The following is a 22,762-nucleotide window of genomic DNA, read 5'->3' on the forward strand; positions in this document are numbered from 1 at the left end:
CCTCGCTTTGTTTAACAGCCCAGGAAATGATGAACCATCTGCGTCAGAAAATAATGGACGGCCAAGAGGAAATACTGTTTAATTGTAGATTAACCTCCTCATGAAGCAGTCTGAAGCAGCTTTAGAATTAGCAACTATAACCAGAAAAAGAAACAAATGGCTCATGAGCGTTTTCCTCTACCATTTAAGATCCAGAAAGAATGCAAAGGGATTTTTATTACATTTATCTACAAACATTCATTTCCACAGTGGAAACAAAAAATCATCAAGGTCAAAACTGATTCTCAAAACTGCAGTCACTGCCCTCCAATTTTGTTTGCCCAAATACCTTTAATGCAGCAAACCATCAAACCATCTCATGCACTTAAGAAACTGTTTATTTTTTAAAAAATTCAAAAACCTCTTTTCCATTATTTTCAGGTTGTTATAATATTAAAATTAATATTTTCCCTGGTTTCTTTAATATTAACAAATCCACCATTGGGGAGCACAAATTGTTTTATTATCATCAACATGGCACTTAAGCAAATGAAATCTTGTCAAGTACATGGTGACTTGGGTTTTGTTTCTGCATCTGTCACTTGGCGAATGAAGATACCATCTTCAGGGTGTTCCCTGTCATCCATTTCATACATATATGATGATGTTATTGCAAGCATAGTCCCATCATTACTGAAGGCAAGTGATGCGATGCTCGTGGGGTACCGATGGAACTGGCACAGTCGCTTTTTGTTAAATGGATCGCAAATACTTCCAAAGCCATCAGAACTACTTGTGGCAAATGTATTGTGGATATTGTGAAAAGAAATGGCATTGACTGGGTAAATCTGCTGAATATTATTTTCTTTTAGTCTGTGACATTTGAAGGCACACTTCTTCTTCTGTACCTCAGGGCTTGGGTCCAAATACTCAACGGCCACTCGGCCTTCAATAGAACTTAATACATAAGCCTGCTTGTTTGGAAAGGCTCGTATGCAACGAGTCTGGTATTTCAGGCTGGACTCCCTGCGCTGCTGCACGTAACCCATGTTCTGTAAGTCTCACACCAACACTGCGGCCTGCTGTTCCCACAATCAGCCGGTCTCCAGACACTGAGAGGGTATATACCTTTTCAGGCTGAGAGAAGGTCCCGGCATTACAAGGAGTTCTGGAATCCCACAATTAAACTGTCTGATCCCAATTTCCAGTGACCACCACATTCACTTCTGGACAGTATGCAACACATCTGATAGGGGCATCATGGGTCCCAACAAGATTTTCTTGATCAATGTTCAAATCATGCATTTTCAATTGATGGTCTAGTCCTCCACTCCAGGCATGCATTGGATGGTAGAAGGCGCAGTCCAGGGCGGCGCCGGTGCGCTGGTACTTGAGCCGCACGGAGTTGGCCGGCACACCGTAGAGGCGCACGGACGTGTCCCAGGAGGAGACAAGCAGGAAATGGGAGGTGCTGGGGCTAAACTTCACCGAGGAGATGCCATCCTCGGGTGGCTGGTTCAGCTTGAACTCGTTAGAACTGGTCGTCTTGGGCTCCCCTCAGAAGCAACGTTTCCACTACTTGCCGCTCTCTGCCGCCTCCGCCGCCTCCTTGCTTCCCTCAGAGCACTCTGAAGTTTTTCTTTCATCAGAGAGATGAGAGGCCATTGAGGTGGCAGTGGCGGACGGGAGGGCAGCAGCATTGATGGACATGGATGAGAGCAGGTGTGCATTCTACGAGGTCAATGCTAACTATAGAAAAAGCAATTGGGTGGGAGGAGATACAGTATGGAGAAAGGAGGATGCATTCTAGGAAGTTATTCCCAGGTAGGTGAGAGAATATAGTACTTTGGAGTAGAGACATAGTAGTGGAGAAGGAAAAAGTGGGTAAGTCGAGAAACTTACAGGAGGCGAAATCACCAGGATTTGATGTAATCTCTACTGAAAACAAACACCGTGCTTCTCACAGAATTAAAAAAAGCCATAGGCCAGGCCTTGCTAGGGCATGTGCAGTCAGCTGTTTTATCTAGCAATTGGAGGGAATTTGTGCTGATCAAGTACGCATTTGTTGTTTCCATTTAGATCTAGAAAAAAGGATCTGAGCGACAAGCTTAGGTGCATTGTCTGCGTCTCAGGAACAGAACAAAGCACACTGGCTCAGGCACGAGGAAGCCACTCCCCAATCCTGCCTTTCAGGTGCCAATGGAGAACAACCCCTTCAGCCGAACCATGGTGCTTTACATCTCTCTCCAAACTCCCAGATCTCCTGAGCGGAGATGGTTGATTAAGGCTCTTATCTTTCACGTTCTAAAATCAATTTAATGTTGTTCAGAGCCAGCAATGTTAAAATATATTTGTATTTTGAAACAAAGTTAACGTAGAGAAATGAAAAATAAAATGTTGAGAATTTTACATTTAATTGCAGATATAATTATGTGTTCTGTATGTTACTTAGTTTTCTATCTTAAATAGTTTGAAGGTAAACACGTTTTTTACTTTTTTTTTTTTTTTTTTTGAGACAGAGTCTTGCTCTGTCGCCAGGCTGGAGTGCAGTGGCGTGATCTCAGCTCACCGCAACCTCTGCCTCCCGGGTCAAGTAATTCTCCTACCTCAGTCCCCCGAGTAGCTGGGACTACAGGCGGGCGCCAGCACGCCCCGCTAATTTTTTTGTGTTTTAGTAGAGATGGGATTTCACCATGTTGACCAGGATGGTCTCCATCTCCTGACCTCGTGATCCGCCTGTCTCGACCGACCTTCCAAAGCACTGGGATTACAGGCCAGAGCCAACGTGCCCAGCGTACTTTTTAAAAATTTTTTTAATTGGGAATGTTCTCTACTAAAAAAAGTAACAGCATTCACCATTTTCCTCAATCTTGGATGTCAGCTCTCTCTCTCTCAGTGAAACAGATTTTCTAATCTTTCTATCTGCTGTAAAACTTCAAAAAAAAAAAAAAAAAAAACAGATTGGGCAACATAGTGAGACCTTGACTCTTAACACAAAAATGTTAAAAATTGGCCGGGCCTGGTGGTGCGTGCCTATAGTCCCAGCTACTCAGGAGGCTGAGGCGAGAGGATTGCTTGAGCCCAGGATTTCGAGGCTGCAGTGAGCTACAATTGCACCACTATACCCGAGCCTGGGCAACAGAGCAAGACCCTATCTCAAAAAAAGTTCTTCAGAAAAAATATATATACAAGTGTTTGCATAGAGAGTACCAAGATATGACAAGTTACTCAATTTTATAGCCTTCAAAAATCAATCACGCAGTAGAACTCTGTAGGTTTCCACTTAAGTGATATATAATACTGCCAAAAAAGAGAAATATTTATGGCAGTTTTTTAAAGTTTGCTTAAATCTGATTTTTCCCCCACATTGAAAGTCATCCATTTTGTTCTATTTAATTAGGCATGATGGGCAAAAGTGTTAACCTTTCCTCAGGTAATTGTTCATCAAAATCATCATGTCATTGTGCCATGTGACAAGTTTCATATTTGATTAGAAAAATCCTTGGGCTAAAATTAATTTTTTGAGATAAATGTCACTGTGATCGTAATGATTGTACACCAGATTTGTTTGCTCTTCAAATTCAATATGCACCATGCATTCTCTACACATACTGACCTGTTTCATGTTATCCTATATGTTGTAGGAAGGCAAGGCCCAGCTGTGCTGTTGTATGTCAGGGAGCTTACAGAGCAGCTCTAAAGAGGGCAGTCATTTGGGCACTAATGGAATAGGAAACAGGAAATAGAGCCTTCGCTATCTCAGTGGACATACTTTAATGATACCTGTATTTTTTCTTTTTATGACAAGGCAAGAAACAAGATGGTCAATAATCACTACAACAGAATATAATTATAGAATAATTTTACTTGTAGTGCATATTGTCAAAAATCTTATTCTAAAGGCCTTCTACAGATAATTAAGGTCATAGCAGCTGTTGACAAATAGCAAGGAAAAAGGAGTGTTAGCTATTTTACTATGATGTAATGGATGCCTTAGAAACCTGGATGAAATAAGGATCTCTGAAACCAAGAAGGTACATTTCCGCACTCATTGTTAAAGGTGATGCGATTACTGTGGCAAATTTCAAGGCTTTTTCTAAGGTAATAATGATATTGAGAGAGGTGACATATTTGATCAGTTACTAAATGCCATGTCTTCTTCTTAAGACTCTACACGCTTTGTCTTATTCATTCTTCACAACAAGTTTATGAGATGAGTCATATTAACCTCTTTTTAGGTAAGAAAATGGGGTACAGAAACAGTAAGGTGCAGAGTTAGTGCCAGATCCCAAAGATAAGGGAAGTAAATGGCATGTTTTCTATTAGTTGAACCAATTGCTTATAAATATGTTGTGAAATTGTGAAATATACACACGTTGTGAAAAAATCATCATGCAAATTTCAGCATTTTGTAAAAAGACGTCCTCTTGTTGATTATTATAGAAATCTATTCATGCATGTTTCATCACTGTTGTGCATCTGTGTGTGTGTGTGTGTGTGCGCGCGCATGTGTGTGTGGCTCTTGCTGAACTGCTTGACTCTGAGGAACTGCTTGCTCTTATATAACTTCACTACATAGGATTACACTTCTGACTACAGGTTTTGCAGTTTATATCACCCCAGTAGTCAGTGAGGAAAATATTCAAAAGAAACACATAGAAATACATCCTTTAATTTGCCCCTATTCATTCACAAAGGAAATTAAATTGTCTTCCAAAACATGAATGACAGACAACAGTTAAGAGGAAATAACACAGATTCAGGAAGGTTAGAGAATACTGAGTCACACGTTTAAACAACTAAGCATCATTCTTAAAAAGCGTCATTGTGACCAACCTAGAAACCTGTATAAATAATTCTTTGCTTGCTTTACCAAGAGGTGTAATTGAAGTCAGAAGCTCTATAAATAAGAGTGCTTTTTTGTTCTGTGCCTTGCACTGCCTTTTGTGGATACAATTGTATAAAACCACATGTGCTGTTTCCCACTTACCCTGTTAACAGATAGCTCTGTTTATTCTCATTAAGAAAAAAAAATCTATAGCTAAGTTCAAATGAACAAGTTGAACAAGTTTAAAAACTAAATTTTAACCATTGATATATCTTAACTGAATCCTAACCATTGATATATCTCCTCAAGAAGATGGATTGCCCTCTTATCTAAAGGGACTGGTTATATAATCTGTCTTAACCTCTTGGGCGAAGTGAAGGCCCTGCTCTCTTAATCTCACACTCTGACTGTAGGGTATTTCTTCCGTTTCTTTTGTGCTCCTTTGCTAAGCAATGCCAATCTAATAAAACTCATCTAAGTCAATACACTAACACTTGGTAGCATTTCAAGAGATTTTTAAAAAGCTTTCATTGTATGATCTACCAGTGAGGTGCACACATATTCACACTTAATGTGCTCTGTGAACACACAGATTTCTTAACATCCCCGTGAGAAACAGTATAGTGGAGTGATTAAGAAAAGGGCTCTGGAGGAAAACTTTCTGAGTGTGAATCCTGCAACTGGCTTTGTAAACTTGGTCAAGCTTTTTAAACCGTTTGAGCCTCAGTTTTCTTATATTTAAACTTGCAGAACCAGTAAAGACAATACTAGATGATTTTAACCAACATGTTTGAAGCATTTAAAATATGCCAGGCATTGTTCTAATCACTTACATTAAATCATTAGGTCCTCACTACGACCCTAAGGAGCAGGTACTACTATTATTATCCCATTTTAAATAAAGAAGCAGAGGCACAAAGAAGTTATTTACTCAAGGTTACACAAGATAACTGCCCTGTCTTTAGTTAAAATGTGGATATTTTGTTTATTGTAGATTTATTTGGATTACTTTTGATTTTTAAATACAATATTAGAATGTTATTTATTTAATAGCTGAGTTTTTTGGTGCCCTGTTAAATTTTGTACCTGAAATAAATGCCTCCTTTGCTTCACCCTCGTCCCAACTTTGAGTTGTTTATCAGTAACAGTTATTGAGGGAATTAAATGAGGTAATGCGTGTGGAATACTTTGCACTGCCAGGGCTCTATTAAATGGTAGCTGTCCTTATTATTCTTTCGTGTAAATAAATAAAAACAGGGCAATTTTTCTAAATAAACACATAATGAAAGTTTGAAGAATTTATAATTCTTGCCTCTCTCTTCATATAATAGAACTTTAAAAGTCTGCTTTTATATCTAAAATTACCAAAACTTTTATAATACTTCCTCCTTTTCCAAAACACTTTTATATATAATATATATTATATGTGTGCTATGTTATACACACACGAAGTTTCAGCTTTACAACAAAATTAGGAAGATAGGGAGAGTATCTATTATCTTCTTCTTAAAAGATGGAAAACAACAAACTCAGTGGGATTAAGTTGTTTGCTCACCCAGATAACTAGTCATGAAAAGCGTTACATTGTCTTTTCTACACCTTTAAGGGGAATTCTTAGTCATTGCATGAGGCAGACACTTTCCTGCCTCAAAATCTGCATAATGTTACGTCAGGAGTCTGATGTGCACAATTTCTGCCTGCTTGATCTTCTGTTCTTCTGCAGACAAAGTGATGAAGTGGGTAGGATAACCAGGGAAAATGCTCCTCATTGCTGAATGCCTCCAACCCTTTGTTTTCTCCCTGAATGAGCCATAAACACTTGCTGCTTCTCTTGGGAGCCAAGGTGGGGGAGGGGTGGGGGGCAGGGAGTTGTGTTTAGCAACCAAATTAAGAATTTAAAATTCTTCTTTGTTGCTCTTATGTTTTCAAGGTTGTCTAAAAGAAACATGTATTTTCAGACAGTAGTGAATCCTGAGTTGATTAAAAAATTAAAAGAAACATGCAAGTGTTTTATAACTTATGAAATGACATTTTTAAAAAAAACCCTCTGAGTCTTTAGTTTGTGAGTATTCAAACTACATTATCCTTCATGGCTATACCTAGAATACTTAGAAAAATTATTATGATGACTTCATTTCCTGAAATAATTTAATTTTAAGGATATTTGTTTTCAGCCTGTGCTTTATGATTAAGATTATCTTGTCCTTTCTCATTTCAGATTTTGATTATAGTTTCCTCATTACAGAATGACACTTAATCACAGTGTGAATAGTAATGCTCCTAATTTTCCAGAAATAATGCATAAGCTTATGACTTCTGAAATGATCTGCTCACACTTGTGCTCCTACAGGGGAAGGACAGCTTTGGTGCAAATATCTTTTGCAAGGAAAATGGAAACAACAAAGATACAATGTATAGCGTCAATAAATGAGTCACGGTAAAATATTTTTCATGTTTCATCTGAAAAATAATTTTAATTCTACAGATACTCACCTTTTTTATTGTTCTAATGCTACAGGATAAACCCAGCCATTTAAGTATTTTAAATTGTGTTTCTTTAATCTCATTTTTTATTACTGTTTCACATGTTAAAGTCAAATCAAAACACCATGCTCGTGAAATCTGGAATTACAGTTAACAACTATGTAAAAACCAATGACTTTTATTATGTTGATATAGCAAAAATTCATTAAATTGGTTAGCTTTCATAGTTTAATGCTATCTAGTATTTGTTGAATACCTCTTTGGTTAGAAGTATCACCCAAAGGCTAACAAGGTTAACACTGGACCCAGACTGCCTGGATTTGGGTCTGGCAAGCTCTGTGACATTGGGTGAGCTATTTAATCTCTAAGTCTCAGTTTCAGCCTTTGTAAAATTGCATTAGTAATAATACATATCACATAGGATCTCTGAGTATCACAGAAGTTCATGAATTAAAAAGCAAACAAAACAATGCAGCAACCTCAATTTCTGCCTCCTCAGAAGAAAGAATTCGACCGAGGGGCATATAGCAGAAGGAGAGACCGAGGCAAGTTTTAGAGCAGGAGTGAAAGTTTATTACAAAGTTTTAGAGTAGGAACAAAAGGAAGGAAAGTACACTTGGAAGAGGGCCAAGTGAGTACTTGAAAGACAAGTGCACTGTTTGAACCTTTGAATTGGGGTTTTATAAGTTGGCATGCTTCTGGGGTCTTGTGTTCCCTTTCCCCTGATTCTTCCCTTAGGGTGGGCTGTCTGCATGCACAGTGGCCTGCTAGCACTTGGGAGGGCAGCATGCACAGTGTGTTTACTGGAATTACATGCATGCTGACTTGAGACTTTCTTCCCTTACCAGTCAAATGTCCCTAAGAGATCAAATACCAGCTAAAATCTGCCATTTTGCCTTTTAATGCACATACTTGAGCCCACTCGCCCAACTCCTCAGATGAGGAGCTTCCAGATAAGCTCCTTATCAGGAAGCTGCTCGTTACCAGTTTCATGTGTTTCTGTTTGTTGGAGACTACCTTTCCCTGGTGCTGGCTGTGACTAATCATTATTTTGGATAAATAGTTAACAACTGTCTGACCATCACCTAATGGTTGTCTCACATTCCTGGTGTGTGTGTGGTGGGTGGGGAGGAGAGGGCTCCTCATGCCTGACTAGCTACCTGCTATAACAGTCAGAACTGGATAAAATGTTTTGTGGTTACCACTATGAAGCCATAAGATAAATAGTGGTGTCCAATTTTGTACACAAGGAGAGCTCACAGTCTCTGAAGTTTGTCTGCAGTAGGGAATAATAAACAAAGGTATGGCTTAGCTTATGATATGACCATCTATCATATCCTATAGACAAAGGCAATCAATATATGCTCATTTGCTCATTCATTTACATGTGCTTAATTCTGTATACTCTTATCTCTATGAAAAACAAAAGAAATAGCACGTACATGCATACACACACAGGAAAATATTGAAGGTAATTCTCATGTACTTTGGAAATATTAGCTTGGACAACGCAGATAAAGCTTGAGGTAGGCCTCATGTGAAGGGTAGGTCTTGAATTGCAGAAGAAAGAAAAAGTTTCTATAAGTAGGAAAATAACTTTCATAAGGCAAGCTAAGAGGATCATCTTACTACATTTCTAGTTTAGTATGGGTCTTCATCAAACTTTATGAGGATAGGGACCAGCCCATTCTTTTTAAACAAGATATCTTCTGCATTTAACATGGTGATTAGCATGGCAGGTATTCAACAAATGTTTATTAAATAAATAAGGGAGAATGAGAAGTGTGTACAAACCAGTGGCAGTACAGGCAGAAAAGTCACCTTTTTAAGTTAAACCATGGGCAGGATGGAATAGAGCTAGGGAAGGGGGGTGTATAGTTGGGGTTCTCCAGAGAAACAGAATCAATAGCATACATGCATATATAAAAAGATAAAATGAGAATATTACAACAAATTTGATTTAAAAATGTTTAGATGAAATGAACAATTTCCTAGCAAGGACTTATCAAAACCAACCTGAAGCATTGTATAATTATAAATTAGTTCATCGTTTTTAAAATTCCCACAAATCAGGGACAAAACTAGCTTTGTGGGCTCTTGTACACATCTTTGAAGATCCTGTGTAAGAAAGAAAAAAATACATATGTGTACAAATACAATATTACACATGAAAATGAGTATTTCTTTGAATGAGAAAATAAGTCATAATAGAATATTGAATGAATATGTTAGTAGTGTCAAATATCCAAGTATCATGACACCAAATATGTTACTGGTGGAAGGTGTCTGAATTACAGGTGGTGAATTCACATGGGTCTGAAGCAACCTCAATCTTTGCCTCTTCAGAAGAAAGAATTCGACTGAGGGGCATAAGACAGAAAAGGAGATGAAGGCAAGTTTCAGATCAGGAGTGGAAGTTTATTTAAAAGGCTTTGGAACAGGAAAAAAGGAAAGGAAAGTATGGTTGGAAGAGACCCAAATGGGCACTGAGGTCAAATGCAGTATTTAACCATGATCGTAGGAATTTATAGGTTGGCTCGTTTCTACATGATTCTTCCCTTAGCATGGGCTGCCCACATGTGCAGTGCCCTCCTTAGCCTTGGGAGGCAAGCAGGTACAGTGTCTTTAACAAATCCCATTTATGCCTAGTGTTCCATTACTGGAACGCTAAGCATGTGGGAATTATTTATATTCTACTGCTCAAGGTCATTGCCAAGGTCTGATTGCAAAAATTCAAAAAATTGTAACCTCAGGCATAAAAGGGTTAGGAAGTTGTATGTATGCCCGTCTGAGGCTATTCTCCTTTTCTGGTGTGTGCCTTTGGAAGATCACACTCCGCCATTTTGTCTCTTAATGTGCATGCCCGGGAAGTTGCTTCTCCCTGGTGCCTACATTCAATTAACACTTTTGCAACAAGTGTGGAGCATCAGGAAACGGCCTCTCCCTGGCACCAGATGCCAATTTATCACTTTTAGAGAGGCAATGTGGTAATTGCCAAAACGGCACCTGATACTCCTAGTGGATGGGAAAGAGTCCTCTCCTACCCTGTTCATGCCTAACTGCTTGTAACAAATATATATATTTGTTGTGTGTGTGTATATATATATTTGTTATGTGTATATATATTTGTTATGTGCATATATATTTATGTGTGTGTGTATATATATATATACTTGTTACAGGTAGTTAGGGATGAACAGGGAAGGATATAGGTAATGAGTGATATAAGTAGTAAGTCTTTGGGGGAGTCATTTCTGGTTTGGCACAAATTCAAGCATGGCTTTGACAAGATGTCAGCATACGTGTGAAATGAAAACATTAAAAGAAGTTTCCCAGGATGATGGGGATGGCTCTAGAGTGTTTGGGAAGAATAATGCTTTCATTTCTTGAGTGTTGCCTTGTGTTAGGTACTGACATATATATAATCACTGATTTTCCCAGTGGCCCCTGAACAGACTTTATCCTTGTGAATTATCCATTTCACAGCTGATGAAACTGGCAATGACAGTGGGTAAATAGTTTGCCCATAAGCATGAAGCTAGCAAGTTGGAGGTTGTTGATTAAAGCTGGGTTGCATCTGCTTTCAGAATTCATGTTTTTCTCTTTCTGGCCCGTCACTTAACCTGCCGTATGAGTTTTGGCAAGCCACTTACCACCATTGTTGGTTTGTTCTTCAGTTAAAAAACAAAACAAAAAAACATTGTGGATATATTTTCAGGCTGGGCACGGTGGCCCACACCTGTAATCCCAGCACTTTGGGAGTCCAAGGTGAGTGGATCACCTGAGGTCAGCAATTCAAGACCAGCATGGCCAACATACTGAAACCCTGTCTCTACTAAAAATACAAAAATTAGCCAGGCGTGGTGGTGCACGCTTTTAATCCCAGGTACTCCGGAGACTGAGACAGGAGAATTGCTTGAACCCAGGAGGTGGAGGTTGCAGTGAGCTGAGATTCATAAGTCATTATTGAAATGTTACATAAATTAAGATTTTCAAATTTGAGAGATACCTCTATCAAGTTTCTTTCATATGTAAACTATAAAATGTCAGGGTATTATCAAGTGTATTCCTGACAGGAGAGGAGACTTATTTTGACTATTCACTGAGAAGAACCAAATCCTCTGCTGACAATCTATTCATCTATATAATAGAAGAATTTTCCACATATTAATTCTGAATTCTGTATTTTGTCACCATTTGACGCTGAGTGCAATAGGATAAGACTACAGTGCAAGACAACCTCTGGTCCTATACCTTTGTGTGAGGACACTAGGTAAAATAGCATGATAATAAATTCACTTCTGTCAAAAAGAATATTCTAGGTCATGAACGTTTCATCAGTAAATTTTTCCAAACAAGGAAGAAGTAGTGTCAATCTCTCACAAAGCCTTCAACAAATAGAGAAAGAGAGAATAATTACTAACTACTTTTAAGAAACTATTAAAATTTCAATACAGGCCAGGCATGGTGGCTCATGCCTGTAATCCCAATGCTTTGGGAGGCAGAGGCAGGTGGATCACAAGGTCAAAACATCGAGACCATCCTGGTTAACACTGTGAAACCCTGTCTCTACTAAAAATACAAAAAATTAGCTGGGCGTGGTGTTGGGCACCTGTAGTTCCAGCTACTCAGGAAGCTGAGGCAGGAGAATGGCGTGAGCACGGGAGGCAGAGCTTGCAGTGAGCCGAGATTGCACCACTGCACTCCAGCCTGGGCGACAGAGCGAGACTCTGTCTCAAAACAAACAAACAAACAAACAAAAAAATTCAATACTGACAGCTAACAAAGACATTACAAGAAAGAAAAATGACAAGAAATCGCTCATAATCATAAATGTAACAATATAAAACCAAGTATTAGCAAACCAAATCTAGTTATATATAAAAGGAATAATACTTCATGACCAAGTTGGGTTTATTCCAGCATTTCTAGGTCTCAAATTTATCTTTGAACTCAATCAATGTAACTTAATACATTAACAGAATAGAGGAAAATAATCACATGATGATCTCGATAGGTGCGTAACTGCTTTTGTTAAAATATAACACTTACTCATAATAAAGAATGATTAGCTGAGAAACCTATCAGAAGACTTCCTTAACTTGGTGAAGATATCTGTAAAAATCTTTCAGCAAACTAAATGGTGAGAAGAGGAATCAGATGAGAATGCCCAGTAGTCAACATTGTAAGGTCCTAGGCTGTGTAATAAGGCAAGAGGAAGAAATAAAGGATATGAAATTTAAAGAGAATAAACTTTTTTTTATCAAGATGACACATTTGTGTACACAGAAAACACAAGCACATCTACCTACAGATCAAAGAATTAATAAAGGAATACAGCAAGTTTGCTGGATATAAGCTCTTTCTATAAAAGCAACTGTATGTTTACATAACAATGATCAATTAGACATTAAAAATTTAAAAATTACAAATGCAAAAATAAAATCCCATAAATACGTATGAATTAAAGATGTGTGAAGCTTCTACAAAGAAACCTATAACACATGATTAAGAAGTTAAAGAAGTCAGAATAAACAAAGAAATATACCACATTCATGGATTAGAAGACTCAATATTATGAAGGTTTGATTCCTCTCAAATTAATCTATAAACTCAATGCAATCTCATTAGCAAATCTCAGCACGTCCTTTTTAGTAGTAATTGACATGTGGACTCTAAAATGTATAGAAATACACTTGATCTCAAAAAAAAAAAAAAAAAAGTAAACGGTAAAACATAAAAACTTCTAGGAAATAATGTAAGAAAATATCTCCCTGACCTTGGAGTAGCCAAAAATTCTCTAAATGAGGCCTCAAAAAACACTACACAAAAAATGAAATCCGGGCCGCTTTCATTGCCATGTGACTCACATGGCTACACAGGGCTTCATGCTTGGTTTAATGTTCTATGTCCTCATCTTGAAATTTTTACTAATTTTTGAATATAGGATCCTACATTTTGATTTTGTCCTAAGCCCTGCAAATTATGTAGCTGGTCCTGTACAGAATAGATAAATTGTCCTACATTAAAATTAGGAACGTACATTCATCAAACAACCTTATTAAGAGAGTAAAAAGACACAGAAAGTGGGAGAATAAATTTATAATACATCTAACCTCAAGGCTAGTATCCAGAATAAAGAATTTTTACAAATCATTAAGAAAAAGTACAATCCAATTAAAAATGGGGAAAAGGATGAAACAATTCTATCATAAAAGAAGATAGCTACATGTCTAATAAAGAAATAGCAAAGTGCACAATTTCATTAGTCATCAAAAAAATGCAGAATAAAACAAGTGTAGGAAATATCCATAGAAATGCCTTCCAGAATGATTAAAAAGTTTAAATTATGATATCAAGTGTTGACAATAATGTAGAACAGTAGGAACTGTCATACTTCTGATACTGTAACAGACACGTCTCATCATTTTGAGAGGTGATTTAGACCCTGGCAGAGTTGTGGTTAAATTTGTGATAATTATACAAAATGACAAGCAAATGAATAAACTACACAATTCCAGTGAAAATTAAAACTTGTGGAGGAAAGAAAAATTATTCTAGATGGTAGATGGCTCAATTGTAAGTAGCATTTGCATGTTTATAACAAAATATTCATAATAATTTAAATACTAATATTGATCTAGTTAAATTAAGACAAACATTTTATCACAACAGAGGTGGAACAGGGTGAAGACATAAAATAAAAGTATATCCTTATATTCCTAGTGGGACGCCAATAGAAAAATCCCAAAACTAAAAAAATAGTAAGTAGCAATATAAGCAAATTATTTAGTCATATGGAGATAAAGAGTAAAAGAACTAAAAAACTGAGTTGAAAGTTATTTCCTCAAGTAGAAGAATGGGAACTATCTATTTTGGTAAACACATTATAAAATCAACCTTTTAAATTAAATGCCAGAAGATCTTAGGTATAAAAGAAAGAAAATTTAAAAAGAACTAAATAAAAAAAATTTTTTTTGTTTTGTTTTGAGACAGAGTTTTGCTCTTGCTGCCCAGGCTGTAGTGCAATGACGCGATCTCGGCTCACCGCAGTCTCCACCTCCTGGTTTCAAGTGATTCTCCTGCCTCAGCCTCCAGAGTAGCTGGGATTACAAGCATGCGCCACCACGCCAGGCTAATTTTGTATTTTTGGTAGAGAAGGGGTTTCTCCATGTTGGTCAGGCTGGTCAATAAATGAATTTTTAAAAGAAAGAAAATAGTTAAGAAAAAAGAGAGAGAAAGAAGGAAGCTGGGAACTAATTTTCAAGTCTCCAATAAAGGGATTTCCAATAATAATGGATATCTGGACCTTTCCAGTAAAGTCGGAGTCTCACCATGACCCTCCTCCTGCTCTTGTAGTCATTGCCTGACTAGCTGGGTAAAGATGGGTAAGTTAACTCCCGTGTCTCAGTTTTCTCATTAGTTAAATGGGCCAATAGTAGAATCTACCTCATCTACTAAAGCGAAGTTATCACAAAGCTAACACAGTGGCTTTAAAGTTTTGTAAATTTGCAGAGGTAAAATATTTAAAGCACCGTTGACAACCAAAGTCACAACAAAGCATAAACCTTACAATGCTTGGCTGGGCCCAGTGGCTCATACCTGTGATACCAACACTTTGGGAGGCTGAGACAGGAAGATAGTTTGAGCCCAGTAGTTTGAGACCAGCCTGGGCAACAAGTAAGACCTCATCTGTATTTACAATTTTTTAAAATTAGCTGAGTATGGTGGTGCTTGCCTGTAGTCTGGACTACTCGAAGACTGAGATGGGAGGATCGCTTGAGCCCAGGAGTTTGAGGCTGCGGTGAGCCGAGCTTGTTCCACTGCACTCCAGCCTGGGTGACAGAGTGAGACCCTGTCTCAAAAACAAAACCCAAACAAACACACAAAGAAACAAAAACTTGCAATGCTCCAGTTATTTATCCATAATACCTTCCTCATAAAAAATCAGGAAAGGGATATTAGTTTGGGGAAATAGCTTCTCTGAAGTCCAGAAAATCTTGATGAAATGACTCTGCCACCCATGAAATTTCATCTCCTCACTGAGAGTACTCTCGCCACTCAGATACATTTTCTGTCATGTAACAAGTGCTGTGTACACAGTGAGGGTCTGGATATCATTTGCTGTCTTTCCTGCTGACCACTTCTTTCTTTAGCTGCACTTTCTTTAAATGCAGTGAAAGTCTGCATCTGGTCAAAGACTCATTGTGTCTTTAGGCCTGTGAGGCACTTTTCTTCTATTATGTGCTGATTTAATCAGGTCATTTCTCAGAACTTTCCTGACCCCCGCTGGCACAGCCCACAAAGGTCTGCAGAATTTTCTACTTCTATAAATCCTCAAGCATTCAGCCAGCACCTGTGAGGGCAATCCCTCACAAAATACAGCTTTTCTCAACTCAGACCTCATTTTAATATAGAGGATACGTGTGCTTGAAACCCTGGAGGTTATTTTCATCGCAGTTAGAAAGTTTGTTATCAAATCCTATTTATAATGTTTTTGAACAGTGGCCTCATGTTGAACATAACAATGATGAAGAAATGCAAAGCAGCCTCCATAGGTGGTGGCAGAAGGATGAGGACCCAGCAAAGGCATGGAGAGTTAAGTGGACTAATTATGCAATCGGTGCAACAGAGACAAAGGATCTGTGACATGGCTCCACCCCTGCATCCAAGACAAGGATCTCCTGCTGAAAGAACCTCTGGACTGGCCTCTGGGGCTCTTTTGGCACCAGACCATTGTTCTCTGCTTCCCCACTTATTGTTTCTGTAACACACAGATTGGGTTAAAGCTTTTAAATATCTATTAAATTATCTCTATACCCCAGTTGAAACAAATTCTATGGTTAATTTCTTACATATTATTTAATTTTTTTTTTTTGGCCTTACTCATCTCTCAGAGATTACTCATTCATGCTAATGCTTTTGGTCAACAAATAGGTGCTCCATTTTTCACACTATTCTTCATCTTCTAGATTACAATTTTGACCTATTTTTAGTCTTTGAGGTTATAGGCCCATGAGTTCTAAATGCTAGCAAGGCATTAATATGGACTCCATTGATCCACTGCTAAGAGGAGTGAAAGAAACCTCTTGTATTAGATAATCTCAGAAAGTCTGAAGAGGGCAACTGTTACTAGTAATTAGCACCTTTTCAATACAGGAAAATGAGATGGTGGATGAGAGAAATATTGGGAGAAAGTGGTTGCATTAGTGTTCTATTGCAGCATAAAAAGTTACCACAAACTCAGTGGCTTCAAATGACACAAATATATCATCTAACAGTTTCTGTAGGTTGGAAGTTCAGGAAGGGCAGGGCTGGGCTCTCTGGTCCGGGGCTGATCTGGCTTCAATGAAGGTGTCAACAGGGGTGTGGTTTTGAAATGGAGCACTTTCAAGCTCACTGGTTGTTGGAAAAGTTCATTTTTTTCTCAGTATCACGTGCACTCACCATTTTCTTGCTGGCTTTTACCCAGAGGCCATTCCAGGCTTCTAGAAGATGCCAGAGGTCCTTGCCTCTGGCCCCCATAGGCCTCCACATGCATGGAGGTTGACATTTTTCCAGGCCGGCCTGAGTATATCTCTCTGATCTCTTCTACTCTGGCCATCCAGAAAAACTCTGCCTTTAAAGGTCTCATTGCAGGTCAGGCTCTCCCAGGACAGTCTCCTTTTCTTAAGATCAGCTGATTTGGCATCTTAATTACATCCGAGAAATCCCTTCACTTCAGCATGTGAATTGGTGTTTAATTGAATAATTGCGAGAAGGTGTGAGTACACCAGGGTCCCTAAATCTTGGGAATGTTTTAGGATTCTGCCCACCAAAATGGTCTGGGGAGAAATGAAGAAAACTTTTTTATGCTGAATATCCAGTGCACGGCGAATGAGCTGCTTGTGTCTAGTAACTGTAAGTGATGAAGTCATGGCCTAGGTGCAGGTGGCCTCTCTGCAGAGATTCCTGGTTAAAAGAGCCCCCCTTCATCAACCTCCCCTACTTCCTTTCCACTGATGGCAAGTTTTACAAAGAAACCCACCCTACACTGAACACAGGGGTTCTTTAAGACTTCCGGACTTGATATGCAATCTACAGATATGTTAGTTGACTCGCTTTTTAAAAATTAACTTTATTATTGAAGTATGACATTCATATAAAAAGTGACCTAATCATAAGTGTTCAGCTCAACAAATGATCACAGAGTGAACACGCCCACATAACCACACCCATCTCAAGCAATAGAAGCATCCCAAAGGCTCCCTTAATGTCCCCCCTCAGGCTTTATATCCTCCTACTTCTCTTAAATTAAACATTACCCTGACTTTTGATACCATAGGATTAGGTTTTCCTCTTTTGTGAACTTTTTTATAACTGGAAACTTATAAATAACCTTTTCGTCAGACGTCTTACATTCAATATTGTGTTTGTGAGTTTCCATTGGAAGAACATGCCACAATTTATTTGGCCGTTCTATTGTTGATGAACCTTTGCACTGTTTCCAGTTTTTGACTTTTACAAATAATTCTGTGAACATCTTTGAACCTGTATTTTGGTGGGCCGTGCACACCTGCCTGTTGTGCATATTCCTAGAAGTGGAAATGGCAGGTTATAGAGAAGGCGGGAGTTCTACTAAAACATTTACTGCCAAAGAGTACCTCCACCCTTAACTGTGGTTAATGTTCCAGTTTGAAGACTGTTTTACCCTCTATGCAGAGTAAATTTCCAATCTGCTACCGGAGTGGGAAGGCTCAGCCATCCAGCTAGTGGAGTGAGTGAGGAAAGGGGTCTGGGGATTGAGCAACCTCTTATAGTTTCAACTCATTCTCCCTATTTTAGCCAGCCCATCTCTACTCACAACCCCCTTCAAGAGTTATGTGGTGCTGTCAGCTTCAGAACTTTGGTCTTTCATGGCACAAACTGGATTGCTTTTCAGCTTTCCTTACCACTAGTTTTGGATTCACTTTCCACAGGCCTGCTGTCTTTTTCTTCTCTTTTTTCCTTTCCCTCCCCTCCCCTTTCCCTCCCCTCCCCTTCCCTTCCTTCCCCTTCCCCTTCTCTTTCCCCTTCCCCTGCCTTTCCCTTTCCCCTGCCTTTCTCCTTCCCCTTCTCCTTCCCCTTCCCTTCCCCTTCCCCTTCCATTCCCTTCTTTTCCTTTTTTTGGAGATAAAGTCTCACTCTGTTGCCCAGGCTGGAGTGTAGTAGTGTGATCTCAGCTCACTGCAAGCTCAACCTCCTGGGCTCAAGAAATCCTCCCACTTCCGTCTCCCGGGTAGAGATGAAATTTTGCCATGTTGCCCAGACTGGTCTCAAAGTTCTGAGTACAAGCAATCTGCTTGATTCAGTCTCCCAAAGTGCTGGGATTCCAGATGTGAGCCATTACACCTAGGGCTGCTTTTTTCATCTCCTGTTTTCAAGATTTTTGATGCTGCCATGCCCTCTCCCATTTTTTTGCCCCTATGGTTTATACCTTTAAGGCAAAGTTTATTGTCTTTTGTTTTAATGAGGAGCTGGAAGAGAACAAAAGAAGAAAGCACATGTGTTTAACGCTATCTATCTGATGAGGTAACATTCCTTTAAATGTTCAACATTCCTCCCAGGGTAAAGGGGTAAAGGAAGTTTTTTTTCATTATTTGAAATGCCTCATGGCTTCACAAAATAAGATTCTAGCCTGCTTCCTGTGGTTAGGATTTTGTTTCTCTCTTTTGTTCTTGTTTTAGGGACATTTATGCATTTTATCTTCCTTATAATGTGTCACAAGGAAACATACCATCTGCAGCACCAAGTCTAACATCATATAACTGTATGTTGATAGAACCAAAGGTATTTATGAGCTGTGACTTCCACAGTGATGGGTTAGTTATTAAGATGTTTTTGAATTATTTAGATGTTTGTTTCTGTTTTATGCCAGTAGTTTGAGAAAATATGTAGCTTAGATCTCAATATAAACTGTTTGGGCATATTTAGGGGGAACAGATAGCACTGGTAGAATTAACAATGTTGTCCAATTGATGGATTCACACACAAAGTTAAGAGTGTCTAGTGATGTTGAACTCTGAAAATTGTGTCAAGTTATTCTATGCCTAGAGGCTGAATCACCTTGAGGCACTTTAAAAAAATTTATTATTATTATAGGAGAAATTACTTGAGGGGCCTGCATCAGTTATGGTGAGGTAAGGCCAACATATACCTATTGTCCTGGCGGTGGGGGGAGGAGAAATAATAGACCATACACGGGCCCCTGTAAGTGACCCTTCCAATGTCATTTGGATTAGAAAATGGTCCTGAAAAGAAAGTGGGAAAATTTACCCAGGCACCAAGTAACTGCTTGGAAGTAAAGAAATAAAGGTTGTTTTGTTTTCTTCATGGGTTTTGGTGTTAGAAAAACCTTTCTACTGTGTTGGAATGTCAATGAAAGATGTCCCCTGGTAGGAAAGAACATCACAGGTCTTGGAGGGAAGGTTGCAATGAATGAAAAGGGAGCGTGTATTGTAGCTAGGGCCTAGAGACCCCTGGCACAGGGCTGACTCTGATACTGCAGGCAGATAAGGCTGAGAACCCTGTGGACCCACTCTACTCAGGCATGCCAGTCCTGTTTTGGTATCAATGGTTGAATATGTGTGTACAAAGTAAACAGCTCAAATAGGCGGGTTTTCCAGGAGCCTCTGCTATAATCAGGACAAGTAGAGGCTTTACCGACAGAGACAGTGATTATCCTATAGACCTTGGGGCTTTGGAAACACCAAAGTGTTCTGTGAGACACTGTGTGGCAATAATAGATGCTGAGGCAAAAGGAACAGAATCAGTGACATGAGGGGACCAGCCAGATGCTAGTTTACTGTCTGCCTGGCATTTGGAAAGAGAATTAATTCTTTTGAACTGAGTAAGATCGTGGGATTCTTGAACAGTTTCAGTGAGAGAACATGTATACGGTGTTGATACCCTAGTATGAGATCTCAGACTTTCTAGTATGAGTGTATGTGAATTCCTAAATTGTTAACAGAAAAAATAGGAGATTTGACAATATTTTCAGCTGGTGAAGCAGGTTGTACCTCTCAATTTTTGTTAATGAGATCCCACTCTCCTGCCATATATATCTATCTTGTTCTAGATAATCTTCCGTTAGTCAGTGTTGAAAATGATGGAACCCACATTACAGGATTGTGATCAGGATTAAAAAGAAAGTAACGACTGCAAACACTTAACACAGTGCTTGACACATAGTGAATGCTAAAGAAATCTTCTTTGCTTCTGTTCTCTCAAATTCTTTCTGGTTGCTACAAAGTGTTTGTAGCACCAGGGTGTAGAGAAGTCATCTATGTTGTGGGCTCTGTGATCTTAGCATTGAAGAAACATCTATGTTATGGGCTGGGTGATTTTAAGCAATTTACAGTCATCTTTCTGGCTTTGGTTTCTTGATCTTCAGAATGGGAAATACTACAACAATTTCCCAGGGGTGTTGCAAGGATTGAATAAGATAAGGTATGTGGCAAGTGCCTCAAATACGGCACTAAAAGTCATGCAAACTGCAGTTCTTCAGATTTTTAGTATCATTCCAAGGAAATGCCAAACCTGGCTCAGTAGCTAGACAATTATAGTGGCTAATCCCGAATCTTCGTCTCTGCATGGAATAGTTTTCCCAGTGAGCCTTCAAAGGAGAAAAAGATCGGAGGTAGATTCTTATTCATTTCTTGAGGAGCATGCTGTTTTCTGTCATTTTTCAGGGATTTTTCATGGCTAGTACTTTCCCACAAGGGCATAAACTGGTAGACAATGATAATTAGTCAGTATTGTTTGAGTTGCTTTAACCTAGGAGTCTGACTGCCTCCCTGCCTCCCCACGGAGTTCACTAGTACTGTATCTCTAAGTGCCTGAGTTCCACCTCTTATTCAGCACCAGCCAGAGTTTCACAATCTTGCCAGGAGGGAATAATTGAAACTAGCAGAAGAAAGAACAGTTTAAGAAGAGATTGCAACATGATGACTCAGTGACAATCAGTTGAAGGAGAATGGAGGAGTGTGGAAGTGCTGTGAAGGTCACCGTTTCATTCATTGAGAATGCTGAACTGGCTCCATAAGGAAGTCAGGAAAAGCTCCATGAAGCCAAATCTCCAGGCAGAGTTCTGCAGTGCAGAGGGGCGCCACACCTCTTTTTTTTTTTTTTTTTTGAGATGGAGTTTTGCTCTTGTTGCCCAGGCTGGAGTGCAATGGCATGATCTCGGCTCACCACAATCTCCACCTCCTGGCTTCAAGCGATTCTCCTGCCTCAGCCTCCCGAGTAGCTGGGATTACTGGCTAAATTTGTATTTTTAGTAGAGAAGGGTTTCTTCATGTTGGTCAGGCTGGTCTCGAACTCCTGACCTCAGATGATCCGCCCGCCTCGGCCTCCCAAAGTGCTGTTATTCCAGGCATGAACCACCATGTCCGGCCTTCCCCCCCCCGCCAATTCCTGCAAAAGTGAGAAAGTGGCTGTTTCCCACAGGCACGGGATAAATACCAGGCATCCTAAGGGAAGCCGCGTGGCCACTCTCGGAATGTCCCAGGTCCTGATCTGGTCCTCACCACGTAGCTCCCGTGGAAATACGATTAGCTGCTTGGGAACAGTGGTGCTCATTTGAGGAGAATGCCAGCACTGTATTCCACTCTGCTGATTATCTATTCTTTACTACTTGGAATCATTCTTTCTGATTATGTTTTCCCTGGCATCAGAATGCAGTTTTGTTGTGTTTCTGCCATCGGAAATGATTCCCCGAGTGATTCTCTCATCTCTTCCAGACGTCTCTCTCCCCTTTCCCCTGCACCCCTGCCCCATTTGTCTGGCAGTGAGTGAGTCAGCGCTTCTTTCTTCTTTCTCTTTGCCGCGGGCAGTAAAGGGAGACTCCTTAGCAGCTGCTCAGCTACCTCCCAGAGACAGCAGCCTTTCTGCAGTGGGAGCGCGGATTTTACTGATTCTCTGCAGGGTTTCTAAATAGCGGGTCTTCCGTAAATCAAGCCTCATTGTGACTGTGAGTGAAATGGGCAGTAAAGACAGGTGCCAACACTGGAAAACAATTTCCAGCACATGTAGAAATTTAAGGAATTGTTATTCTTTGACTATGGCACTGTACTTTAAGATCTAGCTCGTGTTTGATAAAAGATTAAGTTTTACAGTGTTTGTCACACCAGCGTATAGAAAAATCATCCTTCTCTTGCCCCTACACAGGACTCTAATTAAGCTACCTCAGACACAGGGGTGGATTGAAAGGTTATTTATGGTACACAATTCCTTAATTTGTTTTCGCTTGGCCTCACAAGTTTCATCTTTCCTTTGGCATCTTATCTAGGGCAAGGTTCTCAATCTCAATTTTACTATTTTAGGCTAAATTTATTTTATTTTATTTTATTTTTTGCTCCTATGCATTGTAGGATGTTTAGCAGCTTCCTTGGCTTCTAGCCACAAAACACTAGTAGCATACTCCCTCCTTTCCCAGTAACGACCATCAAAATT

At 39.3% G+C, this 22,762-nt stretch overlaps 1 pseudogene across 1 annotated transcript; it reads right to left on the reverse strand.

The window, feature by feature from the left end:
* Nucleotides 1-231: 231 nt before the first annotated feature.
* On the reverse strand, nt 232-22,273 carry LOC116276307 (annotated as a pseudogene). Its single transcript, XR_004185715.1, has 2 exons — nt 22,177-22,273; nt 232-1,535 (listed from the first exon to the last, which is right to left on the reverse strand). The product of XR_004185715.1 is annotated as a mitotic checkpoint protein BUB3 pseudogene (transcript).
* Nucleotides 22,274-22,762: the final 489 nt, after the last annotated feature.

This window comes from Papio anubis, chromosome 8, assembly GCF_008728515.1.
Source record: "Papio anubis isolate 15944 chromosome 8, Panubis1.0, whole genome shotgun sequence".
NCBI classification, from domain to species: Eukaryota; Metazoa; Chordata; class Mammalia; order Primates; family Cercopithecidae; genus Papio; species Papio anubis.